The sequence below is a fragment of the Rhinopithecus bieti genome, unplaced genomic scaffold (assembly GCF_001698545.2).
Source record: "Rhinopithecus bieti isolate Rb0 unplaced genomic scaffold, ASM169854v2 scaffold_41082, whole genome shotgun sequence".
In the NCBI taxonomy this organism is placed as follows: Eukaryota; Metazoa; Chordata; class Mammalia; order Primates; family Cercopithecidae; genus Rhinopithecus; species Rhinopithecus bieti.
The window spans coordinates 2,151,810-2,167,958 of NW_016817890.1; positions in this window are offsets into that span (position 1 = coordinate 2,151,810).

The window sequence follows — 16,149 nt, forward strand, 5'->3', positions numbered from 1 at the left end:
AAAAAAAAAAAAAAAAAAAAAAAAAAGTCCAGGCTGGTCTGGCTTGTGGCAGGTTTCAAACAAAAATAACACCCAGGGCCAGTCTAATATGAGGAAAAAGGTACCAAGGCTTTCATATTCTCCTAAGTACAGCCTCACTCACCAGTCTCACTGATGAGCTTGCTGACCAGTGAGCTTATTTTTGTGGAAAAGACTGGGTAAAGCTACTACTACTACTACTATTTTTTTAAAAAACAAAAAACAAAAAAACAAGACTGGAGTTTTATAAAACCACTGGGCAGATCAGGAATTTGGATTTCTTATTTCTGCTGAGCTCATTGAAGATTTGTATTCACCAACTAATACAAAAAATACTGTATGAAAAACCTACTTAAAGAAGCTTGAGCCAAGCGCAGTGGCTCAGGCCTGTAATCTCAGCACTTTGGGAAGCTGAGGAGGGCGGATCACAAGGTCAGGAGATCGAGACCATCCTGGCTAACACGGTGAAACCCTGTCTCTACTAAAAATACAAAAACTTAGCCAGGCGTGGTGGCATCCGCCTGTAATCCCAGCTACTCGGGAGGCTGAGGCAGGAGAATTGATTGAACCAAGGAGGCGGAGGTTGCAGTGAGATGAGATCGTGCCGCTGCACTCCAGTCTGGGCAACAGAGCGAGACTCCGTCTCAAAAAACAAAAACAAAAACAAAAGCTTGATAGCCACTTCATAGTCAATCAAAAGAGAAACTTAACAATTTTGTACTTGGTACTTATTATACTAAGCTGTTTTTAGATCTGGAAGGCTAAGCACCAACAATATTACCAAGGAAAGGTAGGGTCACCAATCTTAGCACAGAAGGCTATTGCCCAGGAACAGAAAAAATCTGTTATCTTGGACTTCCCATGTTAAACCAATGTAGGCTGCTTTTGTTTTGTTTTGTTCTTTAAAACCAACCTAGGTAAATTTCGCACATACAAAATGATTATAAGGGAAGTTTTTGAGAGCTGACGAGAAAATCAGAAGGAAAAATCAAACACTGTATTCTAGGTGGAGATTTCTTTCAGCCCTTGCCTCCATAAAGCTTTCTTACACTGCCATTTTACTGAGTTAGGAAAAAAGAGTCAGTGGGGAAGTTTCTCACAGCAACTCTGGAATGGATCTGGAATGGAGTCTTTTGTTCCAACACAAGTTCTGTAGAAGAGTTGGAAAGAGAAGGAAAAGCAGTGTAAGCACAGACAACATGGAGGGAGGCAGGCATGCAGTCCTATGAAATAGGATAGGTGGCTAAAAAAGCAAACGTGCTGTCTGTTCTCTGCAAAGCAACCACCTCAAGAGAATCCTCCAGCATGATGATATTGGTTTTTTTTTTTTTTTTGGTATAAGAATCAGAGAAAATCCAAAGAAATCTATTAGGTATAAGACAGGAATTGAGTGGCCCCTAATGAAAAACATTCTGACCAGCTTTAATAGGGTTTAAACCCATCTATCCCTACAGAAAATGCCTATTCCCAAAGATAAAATGGACCAAACAAAAAAGTCAGGCGTGGGAGTGACTACTATAGTAGCAGTGTGGCACTCCACTTCAGTGAAATGCAGAACTTACCGATGACACCAAGGGAAAGCTGCCAGGAAAATCAGTTTGAGTTTTGGCACTTTTCCACATTATCACTTTCTTCCCTGAAATTTAACAATATCGAAACTGGATTCAGAAGTCACCAGAGGGGTTGGGGGTAGGGACCAGCAGGTTGGTTCTTACTGGCCTACCCTTCCAAAGAGACTACTAGAGACCTATATAGAAGTGTGTTGTTGCTCTTCTAGTCTTGCTGTGGGAGGGACAAAACAGGAGACAATGGAGGAAAAAATCCAGCACACTTCATCAAGCCTGTTCAACAAGCCATTTTAAAAACAGTACGGGAGGCCGAGGCTGGCAGATCACTTGAGGTCAGAAGTTCGAGACCAGCCTGGCCAACACAGTGAAACACCGTCTCTACTAAAAGCACAAAAATTAGCTGCGCATGGTGACAGGCACCTGTAATCTGGACTACTCAGGAGGCTGAGGCAGGAGAAAATTGCTTGAACTCAGGAGGCGGAGGTTGCAGTGAGCTGGGATTACACCACTGCACTCCAGCCTGGGCGACAGAGTGAGACTCCTTTCAAAAAAAAAAAAAAAAAAACCAGCACGGAAACACACACACACACCTCTACCACAATGTGTATTCATCAATATAACTCATCCACAAACTACACTCAAGAGCACACAGTGCTGTGCAACACTAGGCACTATTTTTGCCCCCAACACCAAAACCAGGATGGAGATTACACATTTTACTAGACCCTTTCGACTTTGGAACAAAGCCCAAGAGCTCATTGAAGTATTTTTCTTCTAATCGCTCACAACTACTTAAAAATATGGATACTCTATTTAGCCAGGCGTGGTGGCGGCAGCCTGTAGTCCCAGCTACTCCAGAGGCTGAGGCAGGAGAATGGCGTGAACCCGGGAGGCGGAGCTTGCAGTGAGCCGAGATAGCGCACTGCACTCGAGCCTGGGCCACTGAGCGGGACTCCATCTCAAAATAAATACATAAATACATAAATAAATAAAATATGGATACTCTGTCGAACAAAAACCCGAGTTTGTGGCCAATGTGTTTGCCCCTTTAGCCCAGATAAAGTTGGAAGTCCAAAGTGTTTAGAAAAGAGGGATTGTAGTTGACTCCACCACACCTACCTTCCAGTTCTTTATGAAGTAGTAGCCAGTGTTTCCAAGGTGAAATCACAGGAGAGTGGAGGTACCGCACAGCCTTCAGAAAGAAAATATTCTCTAGGAAAAAACCTCAAGGTCAAGGAGGCTGCAACCTGATTGGCTACTGAGGGTTTTTAGGAGTCCATCATTATTAGTACAATTTGTCACTGATTGTAGAAAGGGTAAACAGAAACCATTTTGTAAGCTTAACCAAGTTCTGTAGACCAAGACCACGGTCTCTACCCTAAATACTCACCTTTCATGATGAAGCAACTTTAACCTATGTACTTGTTCATCCTCAGCAATCCTTGAGTTGCACATGCTCTTCTGACCCAATTTCCACCAAAATCGGTCTTCTCCTAAGGCTTAGAAATTTTTGTGAGCCTGTTATTCTTTCAACTAGAAATTAACAGTATGACGATTGCTGGCTGGGCGCGGTGGCTCAAGCCTGTAATCCTAGCACTTTGGGAGGCCGAGATGGGCGGATCACAAGGTCAGGAGATCGAGACCATCCTGGCTAACACGGTGAAACCCCGTCTCTACTAAAAAATACAAAAAACTAGCCGGGCGAGGTGGCGGGCGCCTGTAGTTCCAGCTACTCCGGAGGCTGAGGCAGGAGAATGGCATGAACCCGGGAGGCGGAGCTTGCAGTGAGCTGAGATCTGGCCAGTGCACTCCAGCTTGGGTGACAGAGTGAGACTCCATCTCAAAAAAAAAAAAAAAAACAGTATGACAATTGCTAATAATAACCATTCCAAAGCCATATTTTAAAACTTCGTTAAGTACCTTGTTCCTTGATTTAACTACCTCCTGGAATACTTATTAATGCTATAGAAATTACATTTAGTGCCGGGCACTGTGGTTTACACCTGTAATCTCAGCACTTTGGGAGGCCAAGGAGGGCGGATCACCTGAGGTCAGGAGTTTGAGACCAGCTCAGTCAACATGGTGAAGCCCTGTCTACTAAAATTAGAAAAATTATCTGGGCATGGTGGCAGCTGCCTGTAATCCCAGCTACTTGGGAGGCTGAGGCAGGACAATTATTTGAACCCCGGAGGCTGAGGTTGCAGTGAGCTGAGATCGTGCCACTACACCCTAGTGCAAGATTCTGTCTCGGGGGGGAAATTACATTTAGTTACTACTTGGCAGTAGAATTTTATTTTATTTTATTTTATTTATTTTTTGAGACAGGGTCTCACTCTGTTGCTCAGGCTGGAGTTCAGTGGTGTGACCATGGCTTACTGCAGCCTTGACCTCCCCGGACTGAGGTGGTTTTCCTGCCTCAGCCTCCCTAATAGCTGGAACTACAGGCATGTGCCACCACACCCAGTTAATTTTTTAAAATGTTTTCGTAGAGACGGGGTTTTGCCATATTGCCCAGACTGGTCTGAATTCCTGGGCTCAAGTGATCCTCCCACCTCGGCCTCCCAAAGTGCTGGGATTACAGGCATGAGCCACTGCACCCACCTGGCAGTAGAAATTTCTGAAATTCCACAATAAAATTCATAGGAGAGTCCTGCAATAGCCATAGTGCTAGGACTAAATGCAGTATCAAACAGAAGCAGTCATGCTGTGCCATAACCATTCACTGACATCACCTTTTGACTGCCTGTGAGTGATTCATATTCTCAGTGATCTGCTAATGTGAAGATTAATTTAGTAGGTTATTCACCATTGCACACTGTGCTATAGGACCAACCAAGTCTCCCCCTCACCTCCACCACACGCATGCACACACATACACACAAACCTCTGGCATCATATTTTTGTATGTGATGCCAAAATATGAGAAATATTTAACAGGAAGAACAGGAGAAATGTTTTCTTTTTTTTTTTTTTTTTTTTTTTGAGATGGAGTTTCACTCTTGTTGCCCAGTCTGGAGTGTAATGGCCCAATCTCAGCTCACCACAACCTCCCGGGTTCAAGCGATTCTCCTGCCTCAGGCTCCCAAATAGCTGGGATTACAGGCATGTGCCACCATGCCTGGCTAATTTTTGCATTTGTAGTAGAGATGGGGTTTCTCCACGTTGGTCAGGCTGGTCTCGAACTCCCGACCTCAGGTGATCCACCCGCCTCGGCCTTCCAAAGTGCTGGGATTACAGGCATGAGCCATCATGCCTGGCCCAGGAGAAACATTTTCTAAACAACTAAAAATATGTAGGGGACGACCTGCGGTGAAATAAGGGAGGATTTGTTTTCTATTTTGTTTAGATTTTTAATTCCTGTAATTTTTAACCCTAGAAGAAAACCTCTCCTCTCTCTCCTCTCTCTCGCTCTTTATCTCTCTCTCCTCTCTCCCTCTTCTCTCTTCTCTATATAATAAAAATTTATATATATATATTATTATATTTATATCAATATATATACTACCACACCACACACACACACACACACTTTTTTTTTTAGGGGTCAGAGATGCTGGCCAGGATTAAGGTTATACCAAACATACTCCACACTTTCCACACTGCCATTTTTCAAGCTAAATGAAATAGCAAAAACATGGAGAAGGAATTTACAGGAACGGAGTACTGCAAAGACAGATGAAAACTCTACAGAGGTGTTCTTGGAAGTGAGTGAGGGTAGGAGATGAGGAAAGGAAAGTTAAAGGCTTATGCCCTACTCAGTATTCAAAGCAAGGAGCCTATAGTTTGAAAGCTAGCTCTACTTTTGAAACAAATGTCTAGACTTTCATTCTAAGTCAGGTTTCCAAATGGCTGTATCCATTTATAAACTGTAATAACCAGGATTTCAAATAGACTCACAAAATCCAGTCATATGGACTATGTCTGCTTAGAAGCATCAGAGCAGAGGGTCCCCTCCAGTAGAATAGCCATCTCTTCACCGTGATATTTTGAAACCAGTTTGCCATTTTCCACTTTTTGGTTTGGGATGTCAATCCTTTCATTCAATTTACTATAATGGGAGATCCTCTTATAATTACTCTGCTATGATATACAACATTGAGTATATACTACCATTGTACCTCCCATAAAGCTGATATCTACTTACAAGGAAAAACATACCTCCAAAATCGTACAAGCCTGTTGGATTCAATATTTGTTTATAAGTTCCTAGCACTCAGATCAAGATCCTTCATTTTGTCCGGTACAGTGGCTACTTGGGAGGCTGAGGTGGGAGTATTGCTTGGGGCCTGGAATCCAAGGCTGCAGTTTGCTATAATTGTGCCTGTGAATAGCCCTCACACTCCAGCCTGGGCAACACATGGAGATGTCATATTTAAAAAAAAAAAAAAAAAAGGCCAGGCCCAGTGGCTCATGCCTGTAATCCCAGCACGTTGGGAGGCTAAGGTGGGCTGATCACTGGATGTCAGGAGTTCAAGACTAGCCTGGCCGACTAAAAACACAAAAATTAGCTGGGCTTCGTGGCAGGCACCTGTAATCCCAGCTACTTGGGAGGCTGAGGCATGAGAATTGCTTGAACCTGGGAGGCAGAGGTTGCAGTGAGGCGAGATCGCACCACTGCACTCCAGCCAGGGTGATACAGCAAGACTCGGTCTGAAAAAAAACAAAACAACAAAAAAACCCTCACTGTCCAAGAAAGCCCATGAACAAGGAGAAGAAAAACAAGGAAAAACTGAAGACATGGCAACTCCCATTTTATGGGACCTTAAAGTGAATTTGGTGAGTACAAGGAAAATAATGAATTTTTTTTTTGTACTTTGAGGTCACGGGCATAATTACCAAAGGTATTAATATCAATATTATTACTACTCTGATACTCAGGTTTACACATTAGTCATTTTTTTCTTGTACAGAATAAGATAATTAAGTAACTTATCCTCCTCTTCTGCTCTTCCCTTTCCTTCTCGCTCTTATCTTTTTTTAATTTTTTCTTTCTTTTTTCTTTTTTGAGACGGAGTTTTGCTCCGTCACCCAGGCTGGAGTGCAGTGGCGTGATCTTGGCTCACTGCAGCCTCCACCATGCCCAGCTAATTTTTGTATTTTTAGTAGAGATGGAGTTTCACCATGTTGGCCAGGCTGCTCTGAAACTCCTGACCTCGTGATCCTCCTGCCTTGGCCTCCCAAAGTGCTGGGATTACAGGCATGAGCCACTGTGCTGGGACTTTTTCCCTTTTTTTTTTTTTCTTGTTGTCTGTGGGTCACTTAGGCTCTCACACTGCGTGATTATACTTGGACTAAATAGCACAAAAATGTCCACAATGTACAATTTATACCACACCATATGCTCTCAAACTCAGGCTCCTGTACATAACAGTGCTCGTGCCAAGGATTCCTGCATGGTTTGAAATCCTGTGCTCCTAAGGCAGCTATGTGGAATCATGAGATATTTGTTCTACCGATTCAGCTGACTCTGGGTTTAGAATGGTCCTTGGTCTTTGTAACAAGAGAAACATCTGTCCACCAAAATGAATGGCTAGGATGCGCCAAATCAAATAATTTCCTTAATTGGACAGATGAGAAAGGAAAGAGCAAGCCCCGCTTAGAGTCCATTTCATTGGAACTCCCCAACAGAATCCTGGTGCTAGATGAGGAAACAGAATAAAGTCTTCCAATCTTTCAATCCTTGCTACTGAAAGACTAGAATTTGATCGTTAGATCAGTGTTTGGTGGGTTTCAAAATTAGTGACCTGGGAAGTCCCAGACTGGCAACCAGCACTTCCTCACTCCATGAAAGTGTGGCTGTCCCTTTCAGGGAGTTCGTTCCTTCAGTTCAGTCTTTTTGAGTGCCTCACCTAGCAGCGACACAAAGCAGAACAGTTACCTGAAGAAATCTCTTTTTTTTTTTCGAGATGGAGTCTCGCTATGTTGCCCAGGCTGGAGTGCAGTAGTGTGATCTTGGCTCACTGAAAGCTCTGCCTCCTGGGTTCATGCCACTCTCCTGCCTCAGCCTCCCAAGTAGCTGGGACTACAGGCGCCAACCACCGTGCCTGGCTAATTTTTTTGTATTTTTTAGTAAAGACGGGGTTTCACCGTGTTAGCCAGGATGGTCTTGATCTCCTGACCTCGTGATCCACCCGCCTCGGCCTCCCAAAGTGCTGGGATTACAGGCATGAGCCACCGCGCCCGGCAAGAAATCTTAAATATTCAAAGCTGCACTGACTACATAGACCCCTTGTTTTATTTTCAAATTTGAAAATATGTGCTCAACAGAATTCTCTATTTAAAAAAAAAGATTTTAGGCCAGGTGCAGTGACTCACGCCTGTAATCCCAGCACTTTGGGAGGCCAAGGTGGGAGGATTACCTGAGGTCAGGAGTTCAAGACCAAACTGGCCAACATGGCAAAAACCCATCTCTACCAAAACTACAAAAATTAGCTGGGCATGGTGTTGCGCGCCTGTAGTCCCAGCTACTTGGGAGGCTAAGGGAGGAGAATCACTTGAACTCAGGAGGTGGGGGTTGCAGTGAGCCTAGATTGCGCCACTGCACTCCAGCCTGGGCGATACAGCGGGACTCTGTCTCAAAAAAATAAAAAAAATTTTTTAAAATGGCATCTCCAAACTCAATTTTCTTTTCCTTTTTCTTTTTTTTTTAATTGGCATGGGGTCTCACTCTGTCACCTAGGCTGGAGTACGGTGGCATGATCTCAGCTCTACCTCCTGGGCTCAGCACCTCTCCCACCTCAACCTCCTAGTAGCTGGTACTATAGGTGTACACCACCAGGCCTGGCTAACTTTCGTATTTTTGGTGGAGACGAGTTTTTGCCATGTTGCCCTGGCTGGCCTCAAACTCCTGGGCTCAAGTGAGCCTCCCATTTCAGCCTCCTAGTAGCTGGAACTACAGGTGTACACCACCACGCCTGGCTAATTTTGTATTTTTGGTGGAGACAGGTTTTTGCCATGTTGCGCTGGCTGGCATCGAACTCCTGGGCTCAAGCGACCTGCCTGCCTCAGACTCTCAAAGTGCTGGGATTGCAAGTGTGAGCCACCATGCCTGGCCCCAAACCCAGTTGTCTTTTATAGTGTTTGTAAAAGTATTTGTTAACTTTGTGATGTTTACCTTAAACTCTAAACATTTACCAGTTGACAGTATTAGACTCCTAATAATTTAGAAAAGAGAAGAAAACAAATTCTTACGTTTCTATCCTGCTTAGGCATTCGTATGGGTAGTGCTGGGTACACAGTAATAGAAAGTTGTTGGCAAGAGGTCAAATTTATAAAAAGTATATTGAAAAATTATTTTAAAAGGAAAAAGCAAGGTTGGGCATGGTGGCTCACACCTATAATCCCAGCACTTTGGGAGGCCAAGGTGGGTGGATCACTTGAGTCCAGGAGTTTGAGACCAGCCTGAGCAACATGGTGAAAAAACCCATCTGTATCAAAAATACAAAAATTAGCCAGGCATGGTGGCATGGGTCTGTAGTCCCAGCTACTTGGGAGGCTGAGGCAGGAGGATAACTTGAGCCCAGGAGGCAAAGGTTGCAGTGAACTGAGATTGCACCACTGCACTCCAGCCTTCCTGGGCAACAGAGTGAGACCTGTCTCAAAAATAAAATAAAATAAAATAAAATAAAATAAAATAAAATAAAATAAAAAGGAAGAAGGAGGCTGGGCATGGTGGATCACCCCTGTAATCCCAGCACTTCGGGAGGCTGAGGCGGGTGGATCATCCTGGCCAACATGGTGAAACCCCATCTCTACTAAACATACAAAAATTAGCTAGGCATGATGATGTGCACCTGTAGTCCTAGCTACTCAGGAGGCTGAGGCAGGAGAATAGCTTGAATCTGGGAGGAGGAGTTTGCAGTGAGCCAAAATCAGGCCATTACACTCCAGCCTGGGCGACAAAGCGAGACTCCATCTCAAAAAAAAAAAAAAAAGAAAGAAGAAGCACATTTCACTAACACGGTGTGCTAGAAACTTGCCTGTGACAGTATAAGTATATGTCACATTTTCTTCCCTACATTAGGAAAATCAGGGAGATAAGATCAGCCTAAAAGTTGAAAGAATATGAAAACAAAATGAAAGCAAACAAACTGGGCAGCCTCTTGAGTCTGTCTTTATAACACTCAGAGGAGACTAGCCCAAGTATTACATGGGAGGACAAGGTGCCTGGGTGATCACCTGGTGCTCCAGTCTGGGAATCTTCTGGGTCAGAGCACCTCGAAAAGGAAGCCACAGTCCTCACTCCAGCCCAAGCTGTGTGCCAGTGATGTCAAGTCATTTGCAACAGTACAGTACTAGGAATCCTTCTTCCATGGGGAGCTATTGAGGAGCAACTCAGTTCCAAAACAGGGTTTTCTAAATTGCCTCACTCCTCACTCTATAAGCTTCCCAGAGGGCCAGGAATTAGGAGAACTTGCCTGGTGTACCTGTAAAGGAAAAGGAAAACAACAGAGACCGTAAACCACAATGAAGTAACTAAGTGTGAAAGAATTTGTAACAAAAATCAAAATAACTTTTGTTGAATTATTTCAGCTTTACACTTAAAATCAGAGACCAAAATTCCTTTTGAATTTCTCTCCTTCTTTCTTTCCTTCCTTCCTTCTTTCTTTTTTTTTTTTTTTGCTTTGTTTTTTGTTTGTTTGTTTGTTTGTTTTATTTTGTTTTTGAGACAGAGTCTCACTCTGCTGCCCAGGCTGGAGTGCAATGGTGTGATCTTGGCTCACTGCAACCTCCGCCTCCCGGGTTCAAGCGGTCCTCTTGCCTCAGCCCACCAAGTAGCTGGGACTACAGGCATGTGCCACCACGCCCAGCAAATTTTTTTTTGTATTTTTGGTAGAGACAGGGTTTCACCATGTTGGCCAGGATGGTCTCGATCTCTTGACCTTGTGATACCCCCGCCTCGGCCTCCCAAAGTGCTGGATTACAGGTGTGAGCCACTGGGCCCGGCCTTTTTTTTTTTTTTTGAAGACAGGGACCCACCTAGGCTGCAGTGCAGTGACTGGAGTGCAGTGGCGTGATCATGGCTCACTGCAGCTTCGACTTCCTGGGTTCAAGTGATCCTCCCACCTCAGTCTACCAAGTAGCTGGGACTACAGGAGCATGCCACCACACCGGGCTAATTTTTTTGTTTGTTTTTTGTAGAGACGGGATCTCACGGTGTTACCCAGGCTAGTCTCAAACTCTTGACCTCAAGCAATCCTCCTGCTTAGAGGTGTGAGCCACTGCAACTGGATCCTTACTGAATATTCTAAACTTTTACTTTTTTTTTTGAGATGGGGTTTCACTCTGTCACCCAGGCTGGAGTGCAGTGGCACGATCTTGGCTCACTGCAACCTCTGCCTCCCGGGTTCAAGCAATTCTCCTGCCTCAGCCTCCTGAGTAGCTGGGACTATAGGCACATGCCACCACACCCAACTAATTTTTTTGTATTTTTAGTAGAGATGGGGTTTCACCATGTTAGCCAGGCTGGTCCAAACTCCTGATCTCAAGTGATCTGCCTGTCTTGGCCTCCCAAAGTGCTGGGGTTACAGACGTGAGCCACAGCACACGGCCTAAACTTTTACAGAGTCTTGTTCTGTTGCTCAGGCTGGAGTGCAGTGGCATGATCTCAGCTCACTGCAACCTCCGCCTCCCAGGTTCAAGCGGTTCTCTTGCCTCAGCCTCCTGAGGAGCTGGGATTATAGGCAGGCACCACCACACCTGGCTAAATTTTGTATTTTGAGTAGAGACTGGATTCTCCATGTTGGCCAGGTTGGTCTTGACCTCAGGTAATCCACCTGTCTCAGCCTCCCAAAGTGCTGGGATTATAGGTGTGAGCCACCACGCCGGGCCCTCTTTTTTTTTTTTTTTTTTTTTGAGACAGGGTCTCTCTGTTGCCTGAGCTGGAGTGCAGTGGCATGATATTGGCTCACTGTAGTCTCAACATCCTGGGCTCAAGTGCTCCTACCACCTTAGCCTCTGGAGCAGCTGGAACTACAGGCACACATCACCATGCCTGACTAATTTTTGTATTTTTTGTAGACACAGAGTTTTGCCATGTTGCCCAAGCTGGTCTTTAACTCCTGACCTCAAGTGATCTGCTTGCCTCACCCTCTCAATGTGTTGGGATTACAGGCATGAGCCATGGCACCTACACATAGGTGTGTGTTTTCTTTTATTTGGATTGGTTCCAAATAATACATTGGTTCAAAATGATACAGGCTGGATGTGGTGGCTCATGCCTGTAATCCCAGCACTTTGGGAGGCTGAGGTGGGCAGATCACCTGAGGTCAGGAGTTCAAGACCAGCCTGGCCAACATGGTGAAATGCCATCTCTACTAAAAATACAAAAATTAGCTGGGCGTGGTCGTGGGCCCCTGTAATCCCACCTACTTGGGAGGCTCAGGCAGGAGAATCACTTGAACCTGGAAGGTGGAGGTTGCAGTGAGCCAAGATCGTGCCACTGCACTCAAGCCTGGGTAACAGAGCAAGACACCATCTCAACAAAAGAAAAAAAATTATATTCCCTGTAGATATTACTAGAGGTCTAAATGACAGTGATGTCTTCAAATGAATGAAGAAAAAATATCTTAGGGAAGCATCTCTTACACAACCAAAATTTCAAAATTTGGGAGATTTAGAAGATTTAAAAGAAAATATTGAGTAATATAAACATGAAAAGGAAAGTGGGGTAGATCCTTCATCTCACACAAATTTTTCCACAATGATAGAAGCTATCCTGGGCCAGGCATGGTAGCTCATGCCTATAATCTCAGCAATTTGGGAGGCCAAGGCAGGAGGATTGCTTGAGGCCAAGAGTTTGAGACCAGCCTGGGCAACATAGCCAGACTTAATCTCCACAATAAAAAAAAATTCACCAAGCATGGTGGATCATGCCTGCAGAATCAGCTACTGGGGAGGCTGAGGCAGAACTGCTTGAGCCCAGGAGTTTGAGATTACAGTGAGATATGATTGCACCACTGTACTCCAGCCTGGGTGACAGAGCAAGACCCTGTCTCAAATAATGATAATAATAATAGACGCTATCTCACAAGTGACTATTATGTGTGTACTATATAGTCTCTAATATTCACAAAAATCCAATAAGATAGGCATTATTATTTCCTATATAAGCAAAGAAACAGGCTCATATAGATTATGTAATTCAAGGTTACAATACTGGTAAATGATGGAGTCAGGATTCAAACTCAGCTCTCCTATAAATTCTGAATTCTGAGGTTTTCAATAAAAATGTGTAATAAATCCAATAATGTTAGAAACGTACTTTTTCTTTCTTTCTTTTTTTTTTTTTTTTTGTTGAGACGGAGGAGTCTCGCTCTGTCACCCAGGCTGGAGTGCAGTGGCACGATCTCGGCTCAGTGCAACCTCCGCCTCCCAGGTTCACGCCATTCTCCTGCCTCAGCCTCCCAAGTAACTGGGAGTACAGGCGCCCGCCACCACACCCGGCTAATTTTTTGTATTTTTAGTAGAGATGGGGTGTCACCATGTTAGTCAGGATGGTCTCAATCTCCTGACCTCTTGATCTACCCGCCTCAGCCTCCCAAAGTGCTGGGATTACAGGCGTGAGCCACCGCGCCCAGCCCAAAATGTACTTTTTCAAGGTACCAATATTAACTGTTAGTAGAAGCACCTGTTTGTGTGTGTGTGTGTGTGTGTGTGTGTGTGTGTGTGTGTGTGTGTACTGATCCCAAAGAATATAATTTCTTTGGGCCTCTTAGAGCTTCTCATTTCCAAGTGTGATCCTAGGATTAGCAGTTTAAACATCACCTTGGAGCATCTTAGAAATGCAGTCTCAGGCCCCACTTCAGACCTTCTGAAACAGAATCTGCATTTTGACAATATTCCAGGTGGTTTTTCTGCAAATTAAAGTTTGAAGCCTGGCCAGGTGTGATGGCTCATGCTTGTAATCCCAGTGCTTTGGGAGGTCAAGGCAGAAGAATTGCTTGAGGCCAGGAGTTTAAGACTACTCTGGTCAACAGTTATGTAGAGCCCTGGCCTCTAAAATAACATGAAGTTTGAGAGGCACTGTCTTTTTTTTGTTGTTGTTCTTCTGAGACAGAGTCTCACTGTGTCACCAGGCTGGAGTGCCATGGTACTATCCCGGCTCACTGCAACCTCTGCTTCCCGGGTTCACGCCATTCTCCTGCCTCAGCCTCCCAAGTAGCTGGGACCACAGGTGCCTGCCACCATGCCCAGCTAGTTGTTTGTATTTATAGTGGAGACTGGGTTTCACTGTGTTAGCCAGGATGGTCTCGATCTCCTGACCTTGTGATCCACCTGCCTTGGCCTCCCAAAGTGCTGGAATTACAGACGTGAGCCACGGTGCCCGGCCAAGAGGCACTGTCTTAAGGATGGGTGGTTTCCTCCCAGTTACTAAGGAGGCTAAGGTGGGAGATCACTTGATTCCAGGAGGTAAAAGCTGCAAAGAGCCTAGAACAACAGAACGAGACCCTGTCTCAAAAAAAAAAAAAAAAAAGATGGGTGGTTCCATGAAGAGGGATGCCTCTTACCCGGGTTGTGGCCATCCACATTCATAGGACCAGGGAGGGAGGGGAAAGATGGTAAGAATGCACTCACATTATAACCTTTCCTGTCTGATTTTTAGCTAAATGTTCATCAGTCATTTTTTTTGACAGCTTTGAAATATAATTACAATTCACCCATCAAATTGTACAATTCAATGGTTTCAGCATATTCAGAGTTATGCAACCATCACCACAATCAATTTTAGAACATGTCATCACCTGAAAAGAAACTCCATACCCTTTAGCCTCCTCTCCCCATTCTCCCCAGCCTCATGCCCTAGGCAACCATTAATCTACTTTCTGTCTGCCAGAGGTGATGGCTCACACCTGTAATCCCAGCACTTTGGGAGGCCGAGGTGGGCAGATCACTTGAAGTCAGGAGTTTGAGACCAACCCGGCCAACATGGTGAAACCCCATCTCTACTGAAAATACAAAAATTAGCCAGGTGTAGTGGCAGACACCTGTAATCTCGATTACTTGGGAGGTTGAGGCAGAAGAATTGCATGAACCCAAGAGGTAGAGGTTGCAATGAGCAGAGATCATACCACGGCACTCCAGCGTGGGTGACAGAGTAAGATTCCATCTCAAAAAAAAAAAAAAAAAGAAAAAAAAATCTACTTTTCATTTCTACGGATTTGTATATTTTGGACATTTTTTACAAATGGAATCATATAATATGCAGTCTTTTGTGACTGGCTTCTTTCACGTGGCATACTGTTTTCAAGTTTCATCCATGTTGTTCACCTGTCTTAATCCTTTCTCATAAGTGGTAGTATTCTTCCAACAGATGTGTGGGTGCCAGACAGCAATGTTACCCTCTCACCCACTCCTCCCAGTGGAGCTCCTGAGTACCGTCGCTTCCCTATGAGAAGCCTTTCTCCTCCCGTTACTGACTACCCTAATAAGGAGGACTTTAGCAGAGTTCTTTTTTTCCATTTTCTCCCTGGGACTTAGCAGCTCAAGTGCAGCTGGCCCTTGGCCAAGCTTCCTCTCCAAGACACCTGCAGGTGCTACCAGTGCTGCCACCTTATGCTCATTTCTTGAAGTAGTGGACACTGGATCAGGCACTGTCTTCCTCCCTGAGAGCCCTGCTCTTTGCTGTGTTCACAATCAAGGTTGTGACTCATGACAGAGTGTGACCAGGAGAGGTCGAGGGTGTGCTGTGTGGGAACTCATGCCTGGTGCCTTCAAACAACCAAGAGGCAGAGAAAGAAGCAAGTGCAAATGCACTTGGAGATCAAGAGGAGCGTGACTTTAAACCTCTCTTTCTGATCCTCTTGGCTGTTTCTTCAGCTTCCACTTCTCTTCCTCTCCTCAGTTCACTTTCATTTCCCTATGTTACTCCTCACAGAATAGGGAACCTACATGTCTCTCGCTGTTCATTTCCACCTGGATTGTTTTCTCTTGTCACATCGAGGGGGTACAGTTTCATACTTAGACATTTGGGTGTGCTTAAGTTACTTCTATAAAAAAGAGTCAGTCTAACCATTCTGCCCTACTGAATGGCAAAACAAGGAAAAGGTTTTCTGTTCTCCAAAAAAATAAAGATGTTCTTCCTGAATAAATGAAGCTACCCAAACTCAAATTTTTAAGAAACATACTTAAATCATCAGTCCCATGAAGAAAAACTAGCATAGTAATGAAAATACTTTCCCTAAATGTTCATGACTGAATCTGGGACCTTATCAAAGTTCATTCTGAGGTACATGGTTCTATTACAGATTATCATGCACTATCCTGAACTCCCTGAATAGCCCATATATCTCCACTCATGCTCTTATTCCTGGGAAAAGCTTTCCAAATTAAGGCTCCAGGTACTTATCTACCTCAGACTGTCATTGCTACTCTATGATATTTATTCGAGAAATGTTTGAATACTACCATATGCTAGCCTTGTGCTGTACACAAGACAAACAAGGTTCCAGCTCCCATGGGGTTTAACTTCTAGGTAGGGAAATGTAACAGTAGACTGCAGCCCTAAGACCTGTGGTGTGCTTGGCTGAGTCCCTCAGTGTGTCTTGATGAGTCCTGCTACCCC